Consider the following 27,805-nt stretch of genomic DNA (forward strand, 5'->3'; position numbering starts at 1 on the left):
AACTGAGAGGATGATACAGAGATTTCTCATATGCTCCATGTGCTCACATGAAAAGCCTGCCCCATTATCAATTCCATCAAAGTGGTACATTTGTTACAACTGATCAGCCTACACTGATACATCATTATTATCTGAATTCCATAGTTTACTTTAGAGTTAATTGCTGGGTTTGAACATTCTTTGGGTTTGCATAAGTGTGAAATTCTATGTGTCCACCATTATAGTATCATACAGAGTAGCTTCACTGCTCTTAAAATTCTCTGTGCTCTGCCTAATCATCTTTCCCTCCCTTTTGGCCCCTGGGAGCCACTTTTTTAGTTTTCCTTTTTTCCAGAATGTCATAAAGGTGGAGGCACGTAGTATGTAGACTTTTCAAAACGGCTTCCTTCACTTAGATATATGCATTTAAGTTTCTTCCATGTCTGCGTGGCTTGATAGTTCATGTCATTTTAGTGCTGAATAATATTCCATTGTCTGCATGCACTTCAGTTTATTTTTCCATTCACCTACTGAAGGACATCTTGGTTACTTCTAAGTCTTGGCAATTTATAAATAAAGCTTTTATATAAACATCTGTGTGAAGGTTTTTGTAGAGCCTTAAGCTTTCATAAAATATCAAAGAATACAATTGTCAGCTTACATGGTAAGATTATGTTTAGTTTAATTAGAAACTGAAAAACTGTCTTCCAAAGTATCTGTATGAGCACTTTATGATTCCATTTTCTCTCTTCTCTTGCATATTATTATTATTATTATTTTTGCCCTACATCTTCCAGTATACCATTACAACTAATACAAGTCCACATTCAAATACCACCATGCCACTTCCTAGGTAGTACAGATAACATAAAACACAGTATTTTCAATTTTTCCTTCTGTTTCTTATGTGATTACTATAAGTCATTTCATTTATCACATACTATAATTACATAATCCATTAGTACTATGATTACTTTGAGTCATCTACTATATCAAATATAGTTATCTACTATATTGAATTAATAATTAAAAAACATATTATTTGCCTGCTGTCATTCTTTTTCTAAATAATTTTCTTTATTTGTGTAGATCTAAGTTTCTGACCCGTATCATTTTCCCTCTTGCAGAACTTCTTTTAACATCTTACAGAGCTGGTTTGCTTATAATAAATTTCTTACTTTTTGTTTTTCTAAGAAGGCATTTCTCTTTCACTTTTGAAGGATAATTTTGCTGGTTTTAGAATTCCAGGCTTTTTAAAAAATAGTTCCTTTTTTGCATGGTTTCTCATGAGTAGACATTTCTCATCCCTTTTCTTTGTTGGTAAGGCATTTTCTTCTATTTTTTCATTGTATTTGAAATGAAATGATTTTCACAGTAGAATACGGCAAGCCTAATTGTAGATTTTTGGGGAGAATTCTGCTTGGTGTTGTCTGAAATTCCTGAATCTGTGAATTAGTGTATGTCATTAACTTTGGAAAGTTTTCAGCCATTATTACTTCAAATATCTCTGGTGCTCTATTTTTTCTTTCTTTTCCTTCTGGTGTAATACACCTTTAGAAATTTCTAAACTATGCCTTTAGAAATTGTCTCACAGTTCTTGGATCTTCTATGTTTTCATTATTTTTCTCTTTCTACTTCAGCTTGTCAAATTTCTGTTGACATTGCTGTGAGTTCACGTAGTTTCTTGGTAGGTCCATCCAAAGACATTCTTCATTTGTACTGTGTTTTGTATTTCCAGCATTTCCTTTTGATTCTTTCTTAACATTTCCTTCTTTCTGCTTATATTATCCATCTCAATTTTTCTTATATTAATTATAGTTATCTCAAATCCTTATCTGATAATTCCAAATTTGGTATTATATTTGAGTCTGATTCTGAGGTTTGCTTCGTTTCTTCAGATTGTGTTTTCTCTTCCTTCCCTGTGAGCGTATCTTGTAATTTTTTTTGGAAGTTGGACATGACATACTGAGTTACAGGAATGGGGTAGAATAGGTTTTCAATGTGAGTTTTTATGTTTGTTGGGGTAGGAACTTGACTGTGCATAGTATTTACAATAGTTGTAAGTTCTAGGATCTGCAAATTCCTCTAGTGTCCTTGGTTTTGCCTCTCATGTTGTCTTTAAGTTTTCCCCAAGACCTTCTTAGAGTCTGTGCCTTGCAGTTCTTTCATCTGTATCCACTGGTATCACACTGGAGCCTGTTGATATAGTGGTAAAGAAAGGCAGAAGGGAAGGCTTCAAGGGTTCGGTAATTTTAGGATTACATCTGTTTTGTCTGGAATAGTAAAATTCCATTACTGCTTGAAATTTCCAGCTTCAGCATGGGATGTGATCTTAACCTTTAAAGGGTATTTAACACTTTTCTCCCTGATTTTCTCACACTAGATGACCCTAGGGTGGCCTGGTGTTGGGTATTGCCCTTCCTCTGGAGAGCAGGCCTTCATTATGGAACATGTATTTCCAAATGGTGACTTTCACCTCCTCTTGCCAGAGCCAAAAAGGAATTTTTTTTGACTCTTTGCTGTGAGAATATGATAGGATTCCTGGAGGTAAAATTTATGAAAGTGTGGGGTCCCCATAAGATGGAAACCATCCAGAATTTTTCTTTCTCAATCTAATTCACACTCAGCCTAAAGAAATAAATCGAAATTACTGAGTGAGTGTTCCTGCTAGTGTCTGGCTGCAGTGGTTTCTGCTCTAAGTGAGCTGTTCTCTGATTTGATTCTCTACATTAATTTGTCTACAGAATTTGAGGTAGCAGTTTGCCATGCGACCTCAATTCTCAAACGAGTCTTAAAATGCCATTGATTTTTAGTAGGTTACCCATTTTTTCTTATTGTAAAAATGGGATTGATGCTTTCTGAGCTCGTATATGACAGAGCTGAAGTCAGAAGTATTGAGAAGAGATTTTTAAGTAACCGATTTATTTCAGTTGGAAGAACAACTCAGGCAATGTTCACCCTTTTAGGACTACAGCTTTACTGTAAAGTCATATATTTTCATTTGACCCACATCATCATAAATTTAATTTATAGAGCTTACACAACTACTTCAGTTAATCAAAAAAATTCTATTACCACTTGAAATTTCCGAGCTTGATTAAATGGAACTTCAAGGCCGGGCATGGTGGTTCACGCCTGTAATCCAAGCACTTTGGAGGCCAAAGCAGGTGGATTATCTGAGGTTGGGAGTTCAAGACCAGCCTGACCAACATGGTGAAACTCCGTCTTTATTTAAAAAAAAAAATATATATATATATACACACATATATATATGTGTGTGTATATATGTATATATGTATGTATATATATATATATAAAGGAACTTCAAAATTAAGAGAGTAACTTCTTATCCTTATTTGGTATTTTATATACTTATAATAATTTAGCTTATCATATAGCTTTCAACATATTATAAGTAACACACTCTACTCTGTATTTATTCCAAGGTTTCTAGAACCTATATGTTTCAATTGGATCATTTATACAACAGCACAAAAATTATTAACCTACTTCATCAGCTGGCTGTGAAGAACACTTGGTAACCTTTTGATGCCAAACATCGGACACGTAGAAACTACTAAGGATAGCCTTAATAATATGGGCTGTAATCTCCAATCCAATGCATAACGTGCTCTCTGTGCTAAATAAATGCCTATCTTCTTACTCAAAGTTATATTTAGTTCTGTAGCAACTTTTAAAATATCCACCTGGATTCATTAGAGATTCCACTTGATGTTCAATTCTTACATTGTCAGCAGATAACCCCAAGCTACAAAATGAAGGCCAAGCAGAAAAGTTTTTACCAAAACTAAATTTTGCACATTGTTAGTAGTAGAATGCCCTCATCCTTAGACTCTGACACTTCCTCTTGCATTTGGTCTATAGTAGCCTCATCTGTCTCCAAGCTAGTTTTACCCATCTGCTCCCCAACCTTTTGATTCAAAATGACAGAAAAGATTTTTTTAAAGCTATGCAATGATATATTTTCTGTGTCATATGGGATAACATATACATTGCACTTATCTAGACACATGAATAAAATACACACTGTAGCCTGGAGTGGGGATTATAGTTTACTTTTGGATCCTGCATACACAAAAGAAATGAGTGGAGTTTTCTCTTACATCGTTTTTCATCTATGTGTGCTGAGAAAGACCTCACTCCCTCCAAAAAGATGAAGGACTAGACATATGCATTATGCGTTCAGATTTTACAATTGTTGATAGGCACATAAAGGGTATACAAAAGTGACAGAATATCATCATTTGTAGAATGTATTGTTATGTTTAAATTCATAGTCTAATAGCAAACAGTATATCTTAACAGATTACTGACCTGAAGTACTTGGAGGCAGAAGTGATAGTTTACACATTTCATAATTCAAAGTTTAAGGCAAGTTTTGAGAAGGGACCATCAAGAAGAAAACTGACCTTTGACTCTCTCAGTGCCCTGAGGGAGAGTGCAGGAATGTAACATTCAGTTCCTGGATCTGTTTAGCTGCCTCTGAAACCTGGGTATACTTACTAGGTATGAAAGTCCTGTTTCTTTGGAAAGAGATATAGTACCCTTTTAGGGTAAATGTACATAAAGCTTTAGCCATTTTACTAATCTCATCAGTAAGAACCTAAATCTAGAAATTTTATTTTGGTGATTGCACAGTTGAAAAACGAAAGGTTCCATAGGAGAAGATAAAGTAATTTTAAAGAAAATGACTGTGATATTTTGTTGGGTACAAAAAAATCAAGAAAAGTACTTGATAATATTTGTGAATTGTTCTGGTAACTCTACATCATACCTATATAACATATCAGGATGTGTTTATCCATGATCTTTATTACATTTATCTTTCTAAACTCTCTTCTCTATCAAAGAAAGATAAGCCTTGAAACTTTCTTACTTATTTGTTAGTAGTATCTTATGTAGATTCTGCTAATAAGAAGTATATTAGCTCATTTTCACACCGCTATAAAGACACTACCTGAGATTGGGTAATTTATACAAAGCTGGTTTAATTGACTCACAGTTCCACATGGCTGAGGAGGCCTCAGGAAACTTACAATCCTTGTGGAAGGGGAACCAGGCATCTTCTTCACAAGGCAGCAAGAGATAGTATCACCATATGAAGGAGGAACTGTCAAACACTTATAAAACCATCAGATCTCATGAGAAATCGCTATCACAAGAACAGCATGGGGAAAACAACCCCCAAGATTCAGTCACCTCCCTCTCTTGACAAGTGGGGATTACAATCAAGATGAGGTCTGGATGGGGACACACAGCCAAGCATATCAAGAGGCAATTAGCATTAGAACAAGATATAAGGTGGAAGAAAAGACAAAGCTATTAATTTTTAATTGTTACATTATACCTGATTAGATTAAAATCCTTCTAGACATTGGCTTAGGCAAGAATTTTATGATGAAGAACTCAAAAGCAAGTGCAATAAAAAACAAGTACAATTAGCTGGAACTTAATTAAACCAAAAAGTTTCTGCACAGCAAAAGAAACAGCAGAGTAAACAGACAACCCACAGAGTGGGATGAAATCTTCACAATCTAGATATCTGACAAAGAACTAAAATCCAGAATCTACAACATACTCAAATAAATTAGCAAGAAAAAAAAATCCACCAAAAACTGGGCTAAGGACATGAACAGACAAATCTCAAAAGAATGTATATGAATAGCCAACGAACACACAAAAAAATGCTCAGCATCACTAATGATCAGAGAAATGCAATTCAAAACCACAATGTGATACCACCTTACTCCTACAAGATTGTCCATAATCAATAAACAAAAAAATAATAGATTTTGGTATGGATGTGGTGAAAAGAGAACACTTCTACACTGCTGGTGGGAATGTAAACTAGTACAACCACTATGGGAAACAGTGTGTAGATTCCTTATAGAACTAAAAGTTCTACCATTTGATCCAGGAATCCCTCTACTGGGTATCTATCCAGAAGAAGAGAAGTCATTATACATAAAAGATATTTGCACACATATGGTTATAACAGCATAATTTGCAATAGCAAAAACATGGAGCCAGCCCAAATACTGATCAATCAATGAGTGGATAAAGAAACTGTGGTATATACATATAATCAAATACTACTCAGCCATAAAAAGAAATGAATTAATGGCATTTGCAGCACCCTAGATGGGACTGGAGACCATTATTCTGAGTGAAGTAACTGAGGAATGGAAAACCAAACATCTTATGTTCTCACTGATAAGGGAAAGCTAAGCTATGAGGATGCAAAGGCATAAAAACAACACAACAGACTTTGGGGACTCAAGGGAAAGCATGGGGAGTGGGTAAGGGATAAAAGATTACAAAATGGGTTCAGTGTATACTTCTTAGGTGATGAGTGCGTCACAATCTCACAAATCACCACTAATGAACTTACATGATGAAATACCACCTGTTCCCCAAAAAACTGTGGAAATAAAACTTTTCAAAAAAGGAAAGAAACAAAAAAATAGGAAGAGAGAGAGAGAGAGAGATCTGCCACATGAGAACACAGGGAGAAGGAGACTGATTATCCTCAAGCCAGGAAGAAGGCCTTCAATTGAATTGGTCAGCACTTTGATTTTGGACTTCCCAGTCTCCAGAAATGTGAGAAATAGATTTCTATTGCTTAAGCCAAAGATGCAAATTCAGAGGGAAAAGTGTAGAGGTCTATAAGAGAAGATCTCCTGTAAATGCATAATTAACTCAAATAAAAAGCCTAGAATCTCCATGTTGCTCCTGTTTCAGGATTTTGAGTGTTTTTATGAATATGTTTATAATAAAAGTTTTCTGTCACATATCAAAATGATATACTTTGAAGTGTATTTGATATTAAAGTACAATAAAAACATAAACAGCAAAATAAAATAAAATACAAAAACACCAAATAATATATCTAAATTCTATTAAAAGGCATGGGACATTATTAAATAAAAAAATCTACTTTGCATAGCAGCAACAATGATCATAAGTATCTCTAAATATGCATAACAAAGATAGGCCAAGTTCTTATGGTGAAAATGATGAAATTTTGTTGAAAGATATTAAACATGACCCAAATTGACTGGAGAGAGACACAGGTTCATAAAGTGTAATAAAGTCATTTTTTCTGAAAATCTTTGAGTCCAAAAAATCCCGATCAGAATGCCAAAACTATTTTTTTCTAACTTAAAAAGCTCATTTTAAAATGTACACAAAAGCATAGATGAAACTATTTGGCATAAAACTTAATATAAAATGTACCAACTGAGGCAGTGTGCTTTTGGTTAATAGGAAAAAAAAGTGGACAATGGGACAGAAGAACAAAATCCTAAGATCAGGCCAAGACGAATGTTGGAATGTGATATGTAAATGGGATGATACTGCTGACCAGTGTGAAGGGGCATACTGCTCAATAATAATTATCTAGCTGACAGAAGTTTTTTTTTTAGCACTGCTGTTTTTTATGTTTTAAAATTTTCTGTTTAATTTATAGATAAAAATTTTTATATATTTATCATACAAAAATGTGATTCAAAAAATATTTGTGGATACGTAGATGTATATATTTATGGAGTACCTGAAATATTTTTGTACAGGCATGCAATATGTAATAATCACATCATGGAACATTGGATATTCATCCCCTCAAGCATTTATCCTTTGTCTTTGTGTTACAAACAATCCAATCATACTCTTTGAGTTAAATGTACAATTAAATTATTATTAACTGTGGTCCCTTGCTGTGCTAGCAAATACTAGCTCTTATTTATTCTTATTTTTTTTGTACCTACTAATGATCCCCAATCCACTCCTCCCATCACCACAGTTCTCAGCCTCTGGTAACCATCCTTCTATTCTCTATCACCATGAGTTCAATTGTTTGGATTTTTAGATTCCACAAATAAGTGAGAACATGTGATGTTTGTCTTTTTATGCCTGGCTTATTTCACTTCCCATAAGGACCTCCAGTTCTATCCATGTTGTTGCAAGTGACTAAATCTCATTCTCCTTTATTGCTCAATAGTACCCCATTGTGTGTAAGTACTATATTTTCTTTATCCATTCCTCTGTTGATGGACAACTAGGTTGCTTCCAAATCTTGGCTATTGGAAAGGTGCTGCAACAAACATGGGAGTGCAGATATCTCTTTAATATACTTACTTCCCTTCTTTGGGTGTATACCCATAAGTGGGATTGGTGGATCATATGGTAGTAATATATTTAATTTTTTGAGGAACCTCCAAGCTCTTCTGTGTAGCAGGTATATTAATTTGCATTCCCACCCACAGTTTATGAGGGTTCCCTTTTCTCCACATTCTTGCCAGAATTTGTTGTTGCCTGTCTTTGGATATAAGCCATTTTAACTGGAGTTAGATGATGTTTGATTGTAGTAATCAGTAATATTGAGCACCTTTTCATATGCCTGTTTTCTATTTGTGTGTCTTCTTTTGAGAATGCCAATTCAAATCTTGCCCATTTTTAAATCGTATTATTAGATTTTTTTTTTTCCTATAGAGTTGTTTGAGTTTCTGTTATTAGTTCCTTGTCAGATGAATAGTTTGCAAATATTTTCTCCCATTTGGTGGGTCATCTCTTCACTTCATTGATGATTTTCTTTGCTATGCAGAACCTTTTTAACTGGATGTGATCCCCTTTGTCCATTCTTGCTTTGGTTGACTTGTTTTTGGGATACTACTCAAGAAAATTTTGCCTAGACCAATGTCCTGGAGAGATTCCTCAATGTTTTCTTGTAGTAGTTTCATAGTTTGAGGTCTTAGACTTAAGTCTTCAACTCATTTTGATTTGATTTTTGTATAAGAGAGAGATAGGAGTCTAGTTTCATTTTTCTGCATCTTGATATCCAGTTTTCCCAATGCCATTTATTGAAAATAATATCCTTTCCCCAGGGTATGTTTTTGGTACTCTTGTTGTAAATGAGTTCACTGTAGGTGTGTGGATTTTCTACTAGGTTTTATATTCTGTTTCATTGATCAATATGTCTGTTTATATGCCAGTACTATGCTGTTTTGATTACTATAGCTCTGTAGCATAATTTGAAGTCTGGTAATGTGGTTCCTCCAGGTTTGTTCTTTTTGCTCAGAATAGTTTTTACTATTCCAGGTCTTGTTGTGATTTCATATAAATTTTAGATTTTTTTGTTTAAATTTCTGAGAAGAATGTCATTGGTATTTTGATAGGGATTGCATTGAATTTGTAAATTGCTTTGGCTAGTATGAGCATTTTAACAATGTTGCTTTTTCCAATTTGTGAACACTGAATATCTTTTCATTTTTTTATGTCTTCTTCACCTTATTTTCTTAATGTTTTATAGCTTTCATTGCAGATAATTTCACTTTCTTTGGTTAATTCCTAGGCATTTCATTTTATTTTTGTCTATTGTAAATAATATCGTTTTCATGGTTCATTTTTTCTATTGTTCACTGTTGGCATATAGAAATGCTACTGATTCTTGTTTGTCAACTTTGTATCCTGAAACTTTACTGAATTTGTTTACAAGTTGTAATAGTTTTTTGGTAGTCTTTAGGTTTTTTCAAATGCACGATAATATTATCTGCAAATGCATAATTTGACTTCTTTTCCAATTTGGATGCTCTTTGTATCTTTCTCTTATCTGATTACTCTCCTAGAACTTCTAGTACTATGTTGAATAACCATGGTGAAAGTTGGCATCCTCATTGTGTTCCAGAGCTTAGAGGAAAGGCTTTCAGTTCTTCCACATTCAGTGTGACACTAGCTGTGGGTTTGTTATGTGTGGCTTTTATTTATTATATTGAGGTATGTTCCTTCTCTCTCCAGTTTTTTGAGGGTTTTGATCATGAAGGGATGTTGAACGTTATCAAATTCTTTTTCAGAATCAATTAAAATAATTATATGTTTTTTTGTTCTTCATTCTGTTGATATGATGTATCATATTGATTTGCATATTTTGAAACATCCTTGCATCCCAGGGGTAAATCCCACTTGGTCATGACTAATGATCTTTCTAATGCATTGTTGAATTTGGTATGCTAGTATTTTGTTGAGAATTTTTGCATCAATATTCATCAGAGATATTGGCCTGTAGTTTTCTTTTTTTGATGTGTTTTTGTCTGGTCTTGGTATCAGGGTAACATTGGCCTGATAGAAATAATTTAAAAATAATCTATCCTCCTCTATTGGAACAATTTGAGTAGGATTGGTATTAATTCTTCATTTAAGGTTTGGTAGAATTCAGCAGTGAAGCCATCAGTTCCCAAGCTTTTCTTTAGTGGGAGACATTTTATTACATTACAATGTCTATCTCATTATTTGTTATTTGTATTGGACTTTTTCCTGGTTCAATCTTGGTATGTTCTATGTATCTGGAAATGTATCCAATCCTTTTAGATATTTCCAATTCATTGTCATATAGTTAGTCATTGTAGCCACTAATTATCCTTTGAATTTATTTGGTATTAGTTGTAATGTCTCCTTTTCATCCCTGATTTCATTTATTTGGATCTTCTTCTCTTTTTTTCTTCTTCTTTCTTTGTTAGTCTGGCTGATGGTTTGTCAATTTTGTTTATCTTTTTGGAAAACCAAATTTTTGTTTCATTGATCTTTTTTATTGTTTTCTTCATTTCAAATGTATTTATTTTACTCTCATATTTATTATTTCTTCTACTGTGGGTTTGGTTTGCTCTTGCTTTTTCCAGTTCTTTAAGATGCATCATTAGTTTATTTATTTAAAGTTTTTCTTCTTTTCTGACATAGGTCCTTACAGCTCTAAGCTCCCCCTCTGGGATACAGCTTTTGCTTTTGCTGTATCCCAGAGGTTTTTATATGCTATGATTCCATTATTATTTGTTTTAAAAGTTTTTTTCGATTTCCTTCTTAATTTTTTCTGTGACCAACTGGTCATTCAAGAGCATATTTTTAAGTTCCCATGTGTATAGTTTCCAAAATTCTTCCTGTTATTGATTTCTATTTATATTCTATTGTGACCAGAGAAGATGGTTGATATTATTTCATTTTAAAAAATATTTTAAGACTTGTTTTCTGATGTAACATATGGTCTTTCTTTGAGAATGCTCCATGTGCTGAGAGGAAAAATGTGTATTCTGTAGCCATTGAATAAAATGTTCTGTAAATATCTATTACGTCCATTTGTTCAGTAGTGCTGATTAAATCTAATGTTTGTTGATTTTCTGTCTGGAAGATCTGTCCAATGCTTAAAGTGAGGTGTTCCATTCTACAGCTATTATTGTATTGGTGTCTTTCTTTCTTTAGCTCTAACAATATTTGCTTTATATATTTGGATGCTCCAGTATTGCATTTTTGTTTTGAAATCTATTTTTTCTGATATAAGAATAGCTGCCTCTTCTGTTTTTTTTTTTTTTTGGTTTCCATTAGCATGGAATATCTATTCCATTCCTTTATTTTTAGTCTAACTGCATATTTATAGGTGAACTGTGTTTCTTGTCGGCAATAAATCAATGGGTCTTGTTTTTTTATTTTTAAATCCATTCAGCCACTATATGTCTTTTTATTGTAGAGTTTAGTCCATTTACATTTAATGTTATTGATAAATAGGGATTTACTCCTGTCATTTTATTTGTTTTCTGGTTATTTTGCAATCTTCTCTTCCTTCTTTCCATTCTTCCTGTCTTCCTTTTGGTGAAGGTGATTTTCTCTGGTGATATGATTTAGTTTCTTGTTTTTTATTTTTTGTGTATCCTGTTGTATGTTTTTATTTGAGTTTACTATGAGGCTTGCAAATACAACCCATTATTTTAAACTGATGACAACTTACCAATAATTGCATAAACAAACTGATATGCAAAAACAAAACTCATAAGAACTCTACACTTTATCTTCATCTTCCTACATTTTAACTTTTTGTTGTTTCTCTGTATGTCTTATTGTACTGTTTATAGCTAAAGAAGTTGTTGTAGTTATTTTTGATTGGTTTATAGTTTAGTCTTTCTACTTAAGTCAAGAGTAGTTTACACACCACAATTACAGTGTTATATTAGTCTATGTTTTCTGTGTGCTTACTATTACCAGTGAGTTGTATATGTTCCCATGATTTCTCATTGCTCACTAACATCCTTTTCTTTCAGACTGAAGAACTCCATTTAGCATTTCTTGTAGAGCAGATCAGGTGTTGATGAAATCCCTCAGCTTTTGTTTATCTAGGAAAGCCATTATTTATTCTTCATGCTTAAGAGATATTGTTATCAGATATATGATTCTAGAGTAAAAGGTTTTTTTTTTCCTTTCCTTCTGCACATTAAATATGTCATGCTATTCTCTCCTGGCCTGCTGGCCTGTAAGATTTCCCTGAAAAGTCTGCTGCCAGACATATTGAAGCTCCATTGTATGTTATTTGTTTCTTTTTCTTGCTGCTTTTAGGATCCTTTCTTTATCTTTGACCATTGAGAGTTATTAAATGCCTTGAGGTAGTCTTCCTTGGGTTAGATTTGCTTGGTATTCTATAACCTTCTGGCACTTGAATGTGGATATCTTTCTTTAGGTTTAGGAAAATCTCTGATATTATTCCTTTGAATAAACTTTCTACCTCTATATTTTTGTTACCTCCTTTTATGGCCAATAGCTGTTAGATTTACCCCTTTGAGGCTATTTTCTAGATCTTGTAGGTATGCTTCATTGTTTTATATTATTTTATTTTGTCTCATCTGACTGATATTTTCAAATAGCCTGCTTTTAAGCGCACTAACTCTTTTTTCTTCATCAATTCTCTATTAAAAGACTCTGACGCATTCTTCAGCATGTTGATTGCAGTTTTCCATTCTGGAATGTATGATTGTTTTACATTATTTCAATTTCTTTGTTAAATTTATCTGATAGAATTATGAATTTCTTCTGTGTTATCTTAAAATTATTTGAATTTTTTCTCAAAACAGCGATTTTGAATTCTCTGATGTATCATATACCTCTGTTTCTCCAGGATTGAACCCTGTTGCCTTATTTACTTCATTTGGTGAGGCCACGTTTTCCTGAATAGTGTTGATACTTGTAGATGTTTGTCAGTGTCTGGGCACTGAAAGGTTAGGTATTTATTGCAGTCTTCACATTGCACTTGTTTGTGTCTGTCCTTCCTGGGAAGGCTTTCTGGGTGTTTAAAGAGACTTAAGCTGCAAATTGATATGTTTTGCAGACTTGTAGATGTACCACCTTGGTGATCTTGGATAAGATCCAGAATAATTCTAATGATTACCAAGCAGAGACTTTTGTTCTTTCTCTTGCTTTCTCCCAAACAAATGGAGCTTCTCTCCATGTGCTGGGCTACCTGGAACTAAGTGTGTGATGATCCAAGCACCCCTGTGGCCACCACCCCTGGAACTATGCTGGGTCAAATCTGAAGTCTGAACAGCACTGGATCTTGCCTCAGATCTTTCCCTTCAAGTGGAGTGAGTTTCCCCAGGTCCTGCATATGTCCAGAGATGCTGTCTGGGAGCAAGAAATTCGAGTAAAAAGCCTTAGCAATTTATCTGATGTTCTAGCCTACCGTGGCTAAGTTGACATTCAAACCACAATACAAAACCCTTCCTATTCTTTTTTCTCTCATTTCCACAGACAGAGGAGCATCTCCCTGTTGCCACAACCACCACTGATCCACAAGGGGTTCTGACAAGATGTATTAATAGGATTCTCCTGCACAATACACAAAAATGAATAATTTGCCTAAGTCAAAAACAAATGTGAAGGGTAAAATTTCAAAAGTTTTGGCAGAGAATTAACTTAATTATGGAGAGATTCCCTAGACCAAACAAAGAAGCAAAAACTTTTACAGGAAGCATTTATAAATTTAGTTACATTCAAAGTAAAACTTCTGTGCAAAAATGAAATCATGCGAAGGATATATAAACTTTTAAAACTCAATAAGGAAGTGACAATAAGTCTAGAAGATGAAATAGCGAAAGGCATGATCAGGCAGTTCATAGAAGACATGTCGATGACTCATAAACAAATGAAAATGCTCACAATATCATGAGTCATTAGAGAAATGCAAACTTAAAATGAAAAGGATATACCTGTTTATATCTAATACATTTTAAAAAGAAACTTAAAAATCCCAAAATAATAGGTATGTGGAATAGTAGAACATCTGAAATCTGCCTGTGGAAATATAAATTGGTACATTCTCTTCAAAAGCCTAATGATATTACCTAGTAATTTGCACATGATCCAACACAGATCTAGAAATCTAGCTACTAAATATATACCATCTGAAAAACATTTTTATATTCACAAGAAACATGTTCACAGTAACATTGTTGATTGTAAGAAAAATTGAAAACCACCTACTGTTTATTAATGGAAAAATAGATACACACATTTGGGAAAATTCTTATAATGGAACTGTGCACAACAGTGAAATTGAATGAAATATAGGTACAGAAATTAACAGAAACTCAGAAACATAATATTGAACAAAATTCAATAAAGTAAAGCAAGTCAATGGAGAATTATACATTTATATTTTCCAAGGTTTGAATACAAACAAAACTAAATGATACCTCATTTAAGGATACAAATCTAGGTAGACAAACAACAATGAAAAAAATGAGAAGTACAGAGTACAAAGTAATGGATACCTTTGATGGGTAGAAAGGACAACTAAATTAGGGAGAAGCACTCACAGAGCATCAACAATATTCCTAACGCTCTGTTTTGTAAGCTAAACAGTGTCTTTCAATGTACGTTTATTAAGCATGTCATCTGAAATAATAAACAAAACACAGCTAGTCATAGAAAATTTCAGTTTTGAAGTGGAGCACTTGAGCACGGGATGATGACGTAATGATTTGTTTTTGTGTGATGATTTATGATGATGGTAAAATAATTAATTGGATAACAGTTCATATTGTTAACCTGAAGATTTTGGTGATGTCAAGAAAATGTATATAGATTTAGCAAAGATCACCATGAAGTTGATAGGACACCATGAGAAACCCTGAGCCTGCCTTGCTTCCTTCTCCCTGCACGATGCACGGCTAGCTCCTTTAAGGTCTTCAAATCCCAACTCCTCTGAGAGCTGTGACCTGTCTAAGCTGTTTAAATGTGTCTTTTCCTTCAAATTATTTTCTTTGCTTCTAATTTGATTGTATCATAGCATTATTCTCAGGTTATTTCACATTTTTGTTTGATCATTTACCTGTATGCTATCTCCATCTTTCTCTAGACAATAAGTTCTAACAAAGAAGAAAATGTCTATTTCACTTGCAGTTGAATAACTAAATCAAAACCTATGTATAGACATTTCTGAGTAAACAATTGCTGAATAAATGAATGACAACTGTGATAAGCCAATAGACACTAAGAACAAAGAGCTGACTTTTTCACTTCGACACATCATTGAGAGTAAGTCCAAACTAAGTCCCTGAAGGATGGAGTTTTCCTCAGTGAAAATTGATGTGCCTTCATTTTATGGACAACCCAGTACCCAAAAGTCACAAGAGGTTAGACACGAGCCATTTTTAATCACTTCCTTGTGTTATTTACTCAGTTGTGGACTGAGGTTAATGTCATGTTCTATGAGAACCTGCTGGAATAACAGGGTCACGGACAGTACTCTTTTGCCATGACTTTACCAGAATTGCTGTCACTCCTATATCTTATTTTGTTTTCAAGTAGAGGGTTAGAATATTGAACTCCAGAATATCTCATGCTTACCTTATTGTCTCATTAGTACATGTGTGCTCTTAGTTCCCTGCACCCTCAAGCCAAGCCTGTCCACAAGCCATATCACAGACTATGACAAGACATTCTTTCATATCTGCATGAGGACCTCAGTATTCATAGTCCGAAGTAGCAAGCCCATAACTTCCCTGAAAGCAGCAAATTTGGACTAAATATAAAAACACCGACCACATAATCACCACAATAATTCCTATGTCTATTTACTAAGAAAAACACCAGGATTCAGAATTTGAGGAACAAGTCCAGACTTTCACTGACTGCTCTTAGTGTTAGTTGGTTCATCACAGTCTTTGCTTATTTGTTTGGTTCAATTGTCCTCCTCCAGTGAGATCCCTTTACCTGTTACCTAAACTAGTGAAGTCTAGTTGATCTGCTGTGCTGAACCAGGCAACAGAGTACTGATCATGTAGACAATTACAGCAAATAACCTGATGACTGATCGATTTCCATGGCTAGAAAGATTGGACCCAACATTTTGTAATTCAATATGGACCTTGAATATGACAGCATAATTCTCAAGATAGATACTTGTTTTATTTTAACTTTACTAGAGAGATATTAATAGGTATTTATAAAATGAATTCCATGCATTATAATTTTTTTAAAAATAGAACTCTGCAATTATATTATATTAAAATATTTAGGTCAACATTTGTCTAAACCCTATCAAAGTCAAGAAATAGAATACTTTTAGAGTCCCAGAAAAGCTGACTCTTTCCTCTCCCTAGAAGTGACAATAATCTTGAAATTTGTGGTATTTTCTTTCTTTTTTATATAGTTTCACTGCATACAGATTTCTGAATAATAGTGATAGTGTAGTCTCTTTTTGACATTTGTATTTAATTTATAGAGTATGCATTTTTTTGTGTTAATCTCGTCCTTAGTGGTACATTCGTGTGATTTATCCATGTAGTTGCATTTTTTCCTGTTAATTTCCTTGCTAATCTATGCTAAGACTAAACTATATTATTTATCCATTCTGTTGGGTGTGGACATTTGGATTGTTCCTAATTTTAAGCTATTATGACATAGCTGTGAACATTTTTTTAACCTGTCTCTTAGTGTTGTTGTGCCTGCAATCCTCTGAGTAAATAACTAAGAAAATAATTACTCAATCATGGATAAGTTTACCATATAAATTACTGAACACATACGGACATTCTGAGAGTTAAAGGGTGTTATCAAATACTTGACATTATATAAATCAAATTGATATTTACTGACTGACTTGAAGTGAATGTTTGTGACCCCAAAATTCACATGTTGAAATCCTAAACCCCAATGGGGTGGTATTAGAAGGTGAGGAATTAGAAAGTTTTTAGGTCATGAGGGTGGAATTCTCATGAATAGGATTAATGCCTTTATAAAAAGGAACTCAGACAGCTCATTCGATCTCTTTCTACCGTGTGGGGATACAGCAAAAAGACAGTAGTCTTCTGAATGAAAGAGGCCTTCACTAGAACCCAACTACGCTGTATCCTGATCTTGGAATTTCAGCCACCAAAACGGTGAGAAATAAATATCTGTTATTTATAAGCCACCCAGTCTACGGTATTTTGTTAAAGTAGCTTGAACTAAGATATTACTTCTAATATTATTTCTAATTATTTCTAAATTGTTTCTAAAATATATGTGTACAGTGAGGAAATTTAGGAAAAATCCATTTATTTAAGTTGACTTATGATAAATAAAATAGTTAATCATATGTTGAGAGATATTAACATACCAATAAAGTGATTCATCATCGTGTATTAAATGTATTTTTTTAAACTTGGTCATAATATTTTGGATTTTTTTCATAAAATTGCTTGAAGTTTGAAATTTGATCTTGTAAGTTAAAATGTTTAACTCATGTATAATTGATTATCTCTACAGATAATGAATTCTACACTCAGAGAAACTTTTGCTCTCTGGAGAATATGTTGTATTGAAAATCTTTAATATTGTAGCTAAAATATTTTTGCAGATACAGTCCTTGGGTCTCCTTCTGGGAATACTTTTCTTTCTTAGTTTAATTAGGAAAAAGCAATTAAAATATATTGTTTCGTTTGTGCTGCAAAATCATAGGCCTTCCTAATTTCATTTCATTTTAGTAAATATATCCATTTTACGAGGTCAGCAGTTCAAGGCCAGCCTGACCAACATGGTGAAAGCCTGTCTCTCCTAAAATACAAAAATTAGCCAGATATGGTGGTGTGTGTCAGTAATCCCAGCTACTCAGGAGGGTCAGACAGAATTGCTTGAACCCAGGAGGTGGAGGTTTTGGTGAGCCAAGATGGTGCCATTACACTCCAGTCTGGGAAAGAAGAGCGAAACTCCGTCTCAAAAAAAAAAAAAAAAAAAAATCTTCCTGGCGGGGTGCTAACGCCTGCAATCCCAGCAATTTTGGAGGTTAAAGCGGGTGAATCACGAGATCAAGAGATCGAGACCATCCTGGTCAACATGGTGAAAGCCTGTCTCTACTAAAAATACAAAAAAATAGCTGGGCATGGTGGCGCGTGCCTGTATTTCCAGCTACTCAGGAGGCTGAGGCTGGAGAATTGTCTGAACCCAGGAGGCGGAGGTTGCGGTGACCCGAGATCGCGCCATTGCACTGCAGCCTGGGTAACAAGAGCGAAACTCCCTCTCAAGAAAAAAAAAAAAAAAAAATCTTCCGGGCGCGGTGGCTGACGCCTGTAATCCCAACACTTTTTTAGGCTAAGACGGGTGGATCACGACGTCAAGAGATCGAGAATATCCTGGTCTACATGGTGAAAGCCCGTCTCTACTAAAAATACAAAATAATAGCTGGGCATGGCGGCGCGTGCCTGTAATCCCAGCTACTGGGGAGGCTGAGACAGGAGAATTCCCTGAACCCAGGAGGCGGATGCTGCGGTGAGCAGATATCCTGCCATTGCACTCTAGCCTGGGTAACAAGAGCGAAACTCCTTCTTAAAAAAAAAAAAAAAAAAATCTTCCGGGCGCGGTGGCTGATGCCTGTAATCCCAGCACTGTTTGAGGCTAAGGCGGGTCGATCACTACGTCAAGAGATCGAGACCATCCTGGTCAACATGGTGAAAGCCTGTCTCTACTAAAAACACAAAAAATTAGCTGGGTATGGTGGCGCGTTCCTATAATCCCAGTTACTTACGAGGCTGAGGTAGGAGAATTGTCTGAACCCAGGAGGCAGAGGTTGCGGTGAGCTGAGATCGTGCCATTGCACTCCAGCCTGGGTAAGAAGAGAGAAACTCCGTCTCAAAAAAAAAAAAAAAAGAAAGAAAGAAAGAAAGAAATCATCCAGGCGCGGTGGCTCACACCTGTAATTGCAACTACTCGGGAGACTGAGGCAGCAGAATTGCTTGAACCCAGGAGCGGAGTTTGCCTTGAGGCGATATCGCGCCATAGAACTCCAGCCTGGGTAACAAGAGCGAAACTGCGATTAAAAAAAAAAAAAAAAATCTTCCTGGCGCGGTGGTTGACGCCTGTAATTCCAGCTACTCCGGGGGCTGAGGCAGGAGAATTGCTTCAACCCAGGAGGCGGAGGTTGCAGTGAGCCGAGATCGCGCCATTGCACTGCAGCCTGGGTAACAAGAGCGAAACTCCGTCTCAAAAAAATAAAAAAAATAAAAAAATATTTCCGGGTGCCGCGGCTCACGCCTGCAATCCCAGCACTTTGGGAGGCCACAGTGGGTGGATCACCTGAGGTCGATAGTTAAATATCAGCCTGGCCTTCACGGTGAAACGACATCTTATTAAAGAAAAGAAAATCTGCCGGGCGCGGTGGTTCACGCCTGTAATCCCACCACTTTGGGAGGCTGAGGCGGGTGGATCACGAGATCAAGAGATTGAGACCATCCTGTTCAACATGCTGAATTCCCGTCTCTACTAAAAATAGAAAAAATTACCTGGGCATGGTGGCGCGTGCCTATAATCCCAGCTACTCCGGAGGCTGAGGCAGGAGAATTGACGGAACCCAGGAGGCGGGGGTTGCGGTGAGCCAAGATCATGCCATTGCACACCAGCCTGGGTGACAAGAGCGAAACTCCTTCTCAAAAAAAGAAAAAAAATATCTTCCGGGCGCGGTGGTTCACGACTGTAATTCCAGCTACTCAGGAGGGTGAGGCAGGAGAATTGCTTGAACCCAGGAGGCGGAGGTTGCGGCAAGCTGAGATCGTGTCATTGCACTGTAGCCTGGGTAAAAAGAGCAAAACTCCGTGTAAAAAAAAAAAAAAAATCATCCTGGCGCGGTGGCTCACGCCTGTAATTCCAGCTACTCAGGAGGGTGAGGCAGGAGAATTGCTTGAACCCAGGAAGTGGAGTTTGCCTTGAGGCGATATCCCGCCATTGCACTCCAGCCTGGGTAACAAGAGTGAAACTGCCTATCAAAAAAAAAAAAAAAAAAAAAAAAAAAAAAACTTCCTGGCGCGGTGGTTCACGTCTGTAATTCCAGCTATTCGGGGGGCTGTGGCAGGAGAATTGCTTGAACCCAGGAGGCGGAGGTTGCGGTGAGCCGAGATCGCGCCATTGCACTGTAGCCTGGGTAACAAGAGCGAAACTCCTTCTCAAAAAAAGAAGAAAAATTTCCGGGCGCGGTGGCTCACGCCTGCCATCCCAGCAATTTTGGAGGCTAAGGCGGGTGGATCATGAGGTCAAAAGATCAAGACCATCCTGGTCAACATGGTGATAGCCCGTCTCTACTAAAAATACAAAAAATTAGCTGGGCATGGTGGCGCGTCTCTATAATCCCAGCTACTCAGGAGGCTAAGGCAGGAGAATTGTCTGAACCCGGGAGGCGCAGGTTGCGGTGAGCCGAGATCGTGCCATTGCACTGCAGCCTGGGTAACAAGAGCGAAACTGCGTCTCAAAAGAAAAAAAAAAAAATCTTCCTGGAGCGGTGGCTCACACCTATAATTCCAGCTACACGGGTGGCTGAAGCAGGAGAATTGCTTGAACCCAGGAGGTGGAGGTTGCTGTTACCCGAGATCGCGCCATTGCACTGCAGCCTGGGTAACAAGAGCGAAACTCCGTCTCAAGAAAAAAAAAAAAAAAAATCTTCCGGGCGCGTGGCTGACACCTGTAATCCCAACACTTTTTTAGGCTAAGGCGGGTGGATCACGACGTCAAGAGATCGAGAATATCCTGGTCAACATGGTGAAAGCCCGTCTCTACTAATAATACAAAATAATAGCTGGGCATGGCGGCGCGTGCCTGTAATCCCAGCTACTCGGGAGGCTGAGACAGGAGAATTGCCTGAACCAAGGAGGCGGAAGTTGCGGTGAGCAGAGATCGCGCCATTGCACTGCAGCCTGGGTAACAAGAGAGAAACTCCTTATCAAAAAAAAAAAAAAAAAAAAAAAAAAAAAAAAAAAAAAAATCCTCCGCGCTCGGTGGCTCACGCCTGCAATCCCAGCACTTTGGGAGGCCAAAGTGGGTGGATCACCTGATCTCAATAGTTAATGATCAGCCTGGCCTTCATGGTGAAACCCCATCTTATTAAAAAAAAGAAAATCTACCGGGTGCGGTGGCTCACGCCTATAATCCCAGCACTTTGGGAGGCTGAGGCGGGTGGATCACGAGATCAAGAGATCGAGACCATCGTAGTCAACATGCTGAATGCCCGTCTCTACTAAAAATAGAAAAAATTACCTGGGCATGGTGGTGCGTGCCTATCATCCCAGCTACTCAGGACGCTGAGGCAGGAGAATTGCCTGAACCCAGGAGGCGGAGGCTGCGGTGAGAAGAGATCCTGCCATTGCACTCCAGCATGCGTAACAAGAACGAAACTCCTTCTCAAAAAAAGAAAAAAAAAAAAAAAATTTCCCGGGCGCGGTGGCTCACGCCTGTAATTCCAACTACTCAGAAGGCTGAGGCAGGAAAATTGTTTGAACCCCGGGGGCAGAGGTTGCGGTGAGCCGAGATCGCGCCATTGCACTGCAGCCTGGGTAAGAAGAGCGAAACTGTGTCTCAAAAAAAAAAAAAAAAAAAAAAACAAGAACAAAAATCTTCCAGGCGCAGTGGCTGACGCCTGTAATCCCAGCACTGTTTGAGGCTAAGGCGGGTCGATTATGACGTAAAGAGATCGAGAACATCCTGGTAAACATGCTGAAAGCCCGTCTCTACTGAAAATACAAAAAATTACCTGGGCATGGTGGCGCGTGCCTATAATCCCAGCTACTCAGGAGGCTGAGGTAAGAGAATTCGCTGAACCCATGAAGCGGAGGTTGCGGTGAGCCGAGATCATGCCATTGCATTCCAGCCTGGGTAACAAAAGTGGAACTCTTTCTCAAAAAAAGAAAAAAAATAATCTTACGGGCGCTGAGACTCACGCCTGTAATTCCAGCTACTCGGAAGGCTGAGGCAGGAGAACTGTTTGAACCGAGGAGGCGGAGGTTGCGGTGGCCCGAGATGGTGCCATTGCACTCTAGCCTGGGTAACAAGAGCGAAACGCATTCTCAAAAAAAGAAAAAAAATCTTCTGGGTACAGTGGCTCACGCCTGTAATTCCAGCTACTCCGAAGGCTGAGGAAGGAGAATTGTTTGAACCGAAGAGGCGGAGGTTGCGGTGAGCCGAGATCGCTCCACTGCACTGCAGTTGCGGTAACAAGAGCGAAATTCCGTCTCAAAAAAAAAAAAAAAAAAAAAAAAATCTTCCGGGCGCGTTGGCTGAGGCCTGTAATCCCAGCACTGTTTGAGGCTAAGGCAGTGGGATCACGACGTCAAGAGATCGAGAACATCCTGGTCAACATGGTGAAAGCCCGTCTCTACTAAAAATACAAAAAATTAGCTGGGCATGTTGCTCGTGCCTGTAATCCCATCTACTCAGGAGGGTGAGGCAGGAGAATTGCCTGAACCCAGGAGGCCGAGTTTGCGCGGTGACTCGAAATGGTGCCATTGCACTCCAGTCTCGGTAACAAGAGCGAAACTCATTCTCAAAAAAAGAAAAAAAAAAAAATCTCCTCGGTACAGTGGCTCACGCCTGTAATTCCAGCTACACGGCAGGCTGCGGCAGGCGAATTGCTTGAACCCAGGAGGTGGAGGCTGCGGTAAGGCGAGATCGCGACATTGCACTGCAGCCTGGGTAACAAGAGAGAAACTCGGTTTAAAAAAAATAAAAAATTAAAAAATCTTCGGGGTGCGCTGGGTGACTCCTGTAATCCCAGCACTTTTTGAGGCTAAGGCAGGTGGATCACGACGTCAAGAGATCGAGAACATCCTGGTCAAGATGGTGAAACCCCGTCTCTACAAATAATACAAAAAATTAGCTGGGCGTGGTGGCGCGTGTCTGCAATCCCATCTACTCAGGACGCTGAGGCAGGAGAATTGCCTGAACCCAGGAGGCGGAGGTTGCAGTAAGCCGAGAAAGTGCCATTGCACTCCAGCCTGGGTAACAAGAGCGAAACTCCTTCTCAAAAAAGGAAAAAAAAAAAATCTTCCGGGCGCCATGGTTTACGCCTGAAATTCCAGCTACTCGGGAGGCTGCGGCAGGAGAATTGCTTGAACCCAGAAGGAGGAGGTTGCGGTGAACCGAGATCGCTCCATTGCACTGCAGCTTGAGTAACAAGAGCGAAACTCCGTCTCAAAAAAAAAAAAAAAAAAAAAATCATCCAGACGCGGTGCCTCTCGCCTGTAATTCCAGCTACTCGGGAGGCTGAGGCAGGAGAATTGCTTGAACCCAGGAGGCGGAGTTTGCATTCAGGCAAGACCGTGCCATTGCACTACAGCCTGGGTAACAAGAGCAAAACTGCGTTTGAAAAAAAAAAAAATTTCCTGGCGTGGTGGCTTAGGCCTGTAATTCCAGCTACTCGGGAGGCTGAGGCAGGAGAATTATTTGAACCCAGGAGGCGGAGGTTGCGGGGAGCCGAGATCGTGCCATTGAACTGCAGCCTGGGTAACAAGAGTGAAACTGCGTCTCAAAAAAAAAAAAAAAAAATCTTCTGGGTCCGGTGGCTGAGGCCTGTAATCCCAGCACTGCTTGAAGCTAAGGCAGGTCGATCACGACGTCAAGAGATCGAGAACATCCTGGTCAACATGGTGAAAGCCCGTCTCTACTAAGAATACAAAAAATTAGCTGGGCTTGGTGGAGGGTGTCTGTAATCCCATCTATTCAGGAGGCTGAGGCAGGAGAATTGCCTGAACCCAGGAGGCGGAGGTTGTGGTGAGCTGAGATGGTGCCATTGCACTCCAGCCTGGGTAACAAGAGTGAAACTCCTTCCCAAAAAAGAAAAAAAAAATCTCCTAGGTACAGTGGCTCACGCCTGTAATTCCAGCTACTCGGAAGGCTGAGGCAGGAGAATTGTTTGAACCCAGGAAGGGAAGGTTGCGGTGAGCCGAGATCGCCCCATTGCACTGCAGCCTGGGTAACAAGAGTAAAACTCCGTCTCAAAAAAAAAAAAATCATCCGGGTACGGTGGCTCACGCCTGTAATTCCAGCTAGTCAGGAGCCTGAGGCAGGAAAACTGCCTGAACCCAAGGAGTCGGAGGTTGCGGTGAGCCGAGATCGTGCCATTTCACTCCAGCCTGGGTAACAGAGAATCTCCGTCTCCAAAAAAAAAAAAAAAAAAAAAAAAAAAATTATCCGGGTACGGTGGCTCACGCCTATAATTCCAGCTACTCTAGAGGCTGCGGCAGGAGAATTGCTTTAACCGAGGAGGCAGAGGTTTACGGTGAGCCGAGATCGCGCCATTGCACTGCAGCCTGGGAAACAAGAGCGAAACTCCGTCTCAAAACAAAAAAACAAAACAAAAAAAATCATCCGTGCGCGGTGTCTCTGGCCTGTAATTCCAGCTATTTCGGAGGCTGACGCAGGAGAATTGCTTGAACCCAGGGGCGGAGTTTGCGTTCAGGGAGATCTTGCCATTGCACTCCAGCCTGAGTAACAAGAGCGAAACTGCCTCTCAAAAAAAAAAAAAAAAAAAAAAAAAATCTTCCTGGCGCGGTTCCTCACGCCTGAAATTCCAGCTACTTGGGAGGCTCAGGCCGGAGAACTGCTTGAATCCAGAAGGCGGAGGTTGTGGTGAGTCCAGATCGCGCCATTGCACTGCAGCATGGGTAACAAGAACGAAACTCCGTATCAAAATAAATAAATAAATAAATAAATAAATAAATAAATAAATAAATAAATCTTCCGGGCACGGTGGCTGACGCCTGTAATCCCAGCACTGTTTGAGGCTAAGGCGGGTCGATCACGATGTCAAGAGATCGAGAACATCCTGGTCAACATGGTGAAAGTCCGTCTCAACTAAAAATACAAAAAAATAAGCTGGGTATGGTGGTGCGTGCCTATATTCCCAGCTACTCAGGAGGGTGAGGCAGGAGAATTGCCTGAACCCAGGATGCCTAGGTTCCGGTGAGCCGAGATTGCGCCATTGCACTGCAGGCTGGGTAACAAGAGCGAAACTCTGTCTCAAAAAAAAAAAAAAAAAAAAAAAAAAATTCCAGGCGCAGTGGCTGATGCCTGTAATCCCAGCACTGTTTGAGGCTAAGGCGGGTCGATCACGACATAAAGAGATCGAGAACATCCTGGTCAACATGGTGAAAACCCGTCTCTACTAAAAATACAAAAAATTAGCTATGCATGCTGGCGCATGCCTATAATCCCAGCTACTCAGGAGGGTGAGGCAGGAGAATTGCCTGAACCCATGAGACAAAGGTTGCCGTGAGCCGAGATCGTGCCATTGCACTCCGTCCTGGGTAACAAGAGCGAAACTCCGTCTCAAAAAAAAAAACAAAAAAAACTTCCGGGCGCGGTGGCTCACGCCTGCAATCCCAGCACTGTCTGAGGCTAAGGCGGGTCGATCACGACATAAAGAGATCGAGAACATCCTGGTCAACATGGTGAAAGCCCGTCTCTACTAAAAATACAAAAAATTAGCTGGGCATGGTGGCGCGTGCGTATAATCCCCGCTGCTCAGGAGACTTTGGCAGGAGAATTCCCTGAACCCAGGAGGCGGAGGTTGCGGTGAGCCGAGATCGCGCCATTGTACTGCAGCCTGGGTAACAAGAGCGAAACTCGGTTTAAAAAAAAAAAAAAAAATCATCCCGTCGGGGTGTCTCTCGCCTGTAATTCGAGCTACTCGGGAGGCTGAGGCAGGAGAATTGCTTGAACCTAAGAGGCGGAGGTTGCAGTGAGCCGAGAGCGTGCCATTGCACTGCAGCCTGGGTAACAGGAGCGAAACTCCTTCTAAAAAAAAAAAAAAAAAAAATCTTCCGGGCGCGGTGGCTGACACCTGTAATCCCAGCACTGTTTGAGGCTAAGGCGGGTCGATCACAAGGTCAAGAGATCGAGACCATCCTGGTCAACATGGTGAAAGCCTGTCTCTACTAAAAATACAAAAAATTAGCTGGGTATGGTGGCGCGTTCCTATAATCCCAGCTACTTAGGAGGCTGAGGTAGGATAATTGTCTGAACCCAGGAGGCGGAGGTTGCGGTGAGCCGAGATCGTGCCATTGCACTCCAGCTTGGGTAACAAGAGCAAAACTGCGTCTCAAAAAAAAAAAAAGAAAAAAAATCTTCCTGGCGAGGTGGCTCACGCCTGTAATTCCAGCTACCCGGGAGGCTGAGGCAGGAGAATTGCTTCAACGCAGGAGGAGGAGGTTGCGGTGAGCCGAGATCGTGCCATTGCACTCCAGCCTGGATAACAAGAGTGAAACTCCTTCTCAAAAAAAGAAAAAAAAATCATCCGGGCGCAGTGTCTCTCGTCTGTAATTCCAACTACACGGGAGACTGAGGCAGGAGAATTGCTTGAACCCAGAAGGCGGAGTTTGCGTTGATGCGAGATCGCACCATTGCACTCCAGCCTGTGTAACAAGAGCGAAACTGCCTCTCATAAAAAAAAAAAAAAAAAAAAAATCTTCCTGGCCCTGTGGCTCACGCCTGTAATCCCAGCACTTTTGGAGGCTAAGGTCGGTGGATCAAGAGGTCAAGAGATCGAGAACATCCTGGTCAACATAGTGAAACCCCGTCTCTGCTAAGAATACAAAAAATTAGCTGGGCATGGTGGTGCGTGCCTGTAATCTCAGCTACACAGGAGGCTGAGGCAGGAGAATTGCCTGAACCCAGGAGGCAGAGGTTGCGGTGAGCTGAGATCGTGGTCTTGCACTCCAGCCTGGGTAACAAGAGCGAAACTCCTTCTCAAAAAAAATAAAAATAAAAATAAAAAAATAATCTTCCGGGCACGGTGGCTCATGCCTGTAATTACAGCTACTCGGGAGGCTGAGGCAGGAAAATTGCTTGAACCCCGGAGGCAGAGATTGCAGTGAGCCGAGATCTCGCCATTGCACTCCAACCTGGGTAACAAGAGTGAAACTCTGTCTGAAAAAAATAATAATAATAATAATCTTCCTGGCCCTGTGGCTCACGCCTGTAATCCCAGCACTTTTGAAGGCTAAGGTGGGTGGATCAACAGGTCAAGAGATCGAGAACATCCTGGTCAACATGGTGAAACCCCGTCTCTACTAAGAATACAAAATATTAGCTGGGCATGGTGGTGTGTGCCTGTAATCCCAGCTACTCAGGAGGCTGAGGCAGGAGAATTGCCTGAACCCAGGAGGCGGAGGTTGCGGTGAGCTGAGATCACGCCATTGCACTCCAGCGTGGGTAATAAGAGCAAAGCACGTTCTCAAAAAAAAAAAAAAAAAAAAAAAATCAGAGACATCAGTGTCTACAATTGTAAAAACTCGGTGCTGGATAAATCCCCCCGACCCGCCTTTTTATGAGATAGAGTTTACCACTTGTCACCCAGGCTGGAGTGCAATGGTGAGATCTTGGCTCATTGCAACCTCTGCCTCCTTGGTTCAAGCGATTCTCCTGCCTGAGACTCCCAAGTAGCTGGGTTTACAGGTGTCCACCACCGTGCCCAGCTAATTTTCTTTTTTTTTTTTTTAACTTTAAATTTATTTTTATTTGATTTTTAAAACAACAAAAAAAATTTAGAATGCTTCATGAATTTGCACGTCATCCTTGCGCAGGGGCCATGCTAATCTTCTCTGTATCGTTCGTATCTTAGTGTATGTGCTGCCGAAGTGAGCACATGCCCAGGTAATTCTTTATTTATTTTATTTTATTTTTTGTACAGAGAATGGGTTTCACTATGTTGGTCAGGCTAGTTTCGAACCTCTGGCCTCATAATCTGCCTACCTCAGCCTTC

The 27,805-nt window shown here is 39.0% G+C and overlaps 1 protein-coding gene and 1 non-coding gene across 2 annotated transcripts in view; both read right to left on the bottom strand.

The window, feature by feature from the left end:
- LOC105734527 (GTP-binding protein 4-like) overlaps window positions 1-27,805 on the bottom strand; it is a 111,513-nt gene that overhangs the window by 59,215 nt on the left and 24,493 nt on the right. The gene's annotated exons all lie outside the window — the stretch shown is intronic.
- Window positions 27,582-27,688, bottom strand: LOC135273031 (U6 spliceosomal RNA). The gene has a single exon (XR_010340925.1). It is a non-coding gene; the product is annotated as a U6 spliceosomal RNA (small nuclear RNA).

Source organism: Aotus nancymaae, unplaced genomic scaffold (assembly GCF_030222135.1).
Source record: "Aotus nancymaae isolate 86718 unplaced genomic scaffold, 86718_ANA_hifiasm-v0.15.2.pri h1tg000200l, whole genome shotgun sequence".
Classification (NCBI taxonomy): Eukaryota; Metazoa; Chordata; class Mammalia; order Primates; family Aotidae; genus Aotus; species Aotus nancymaae.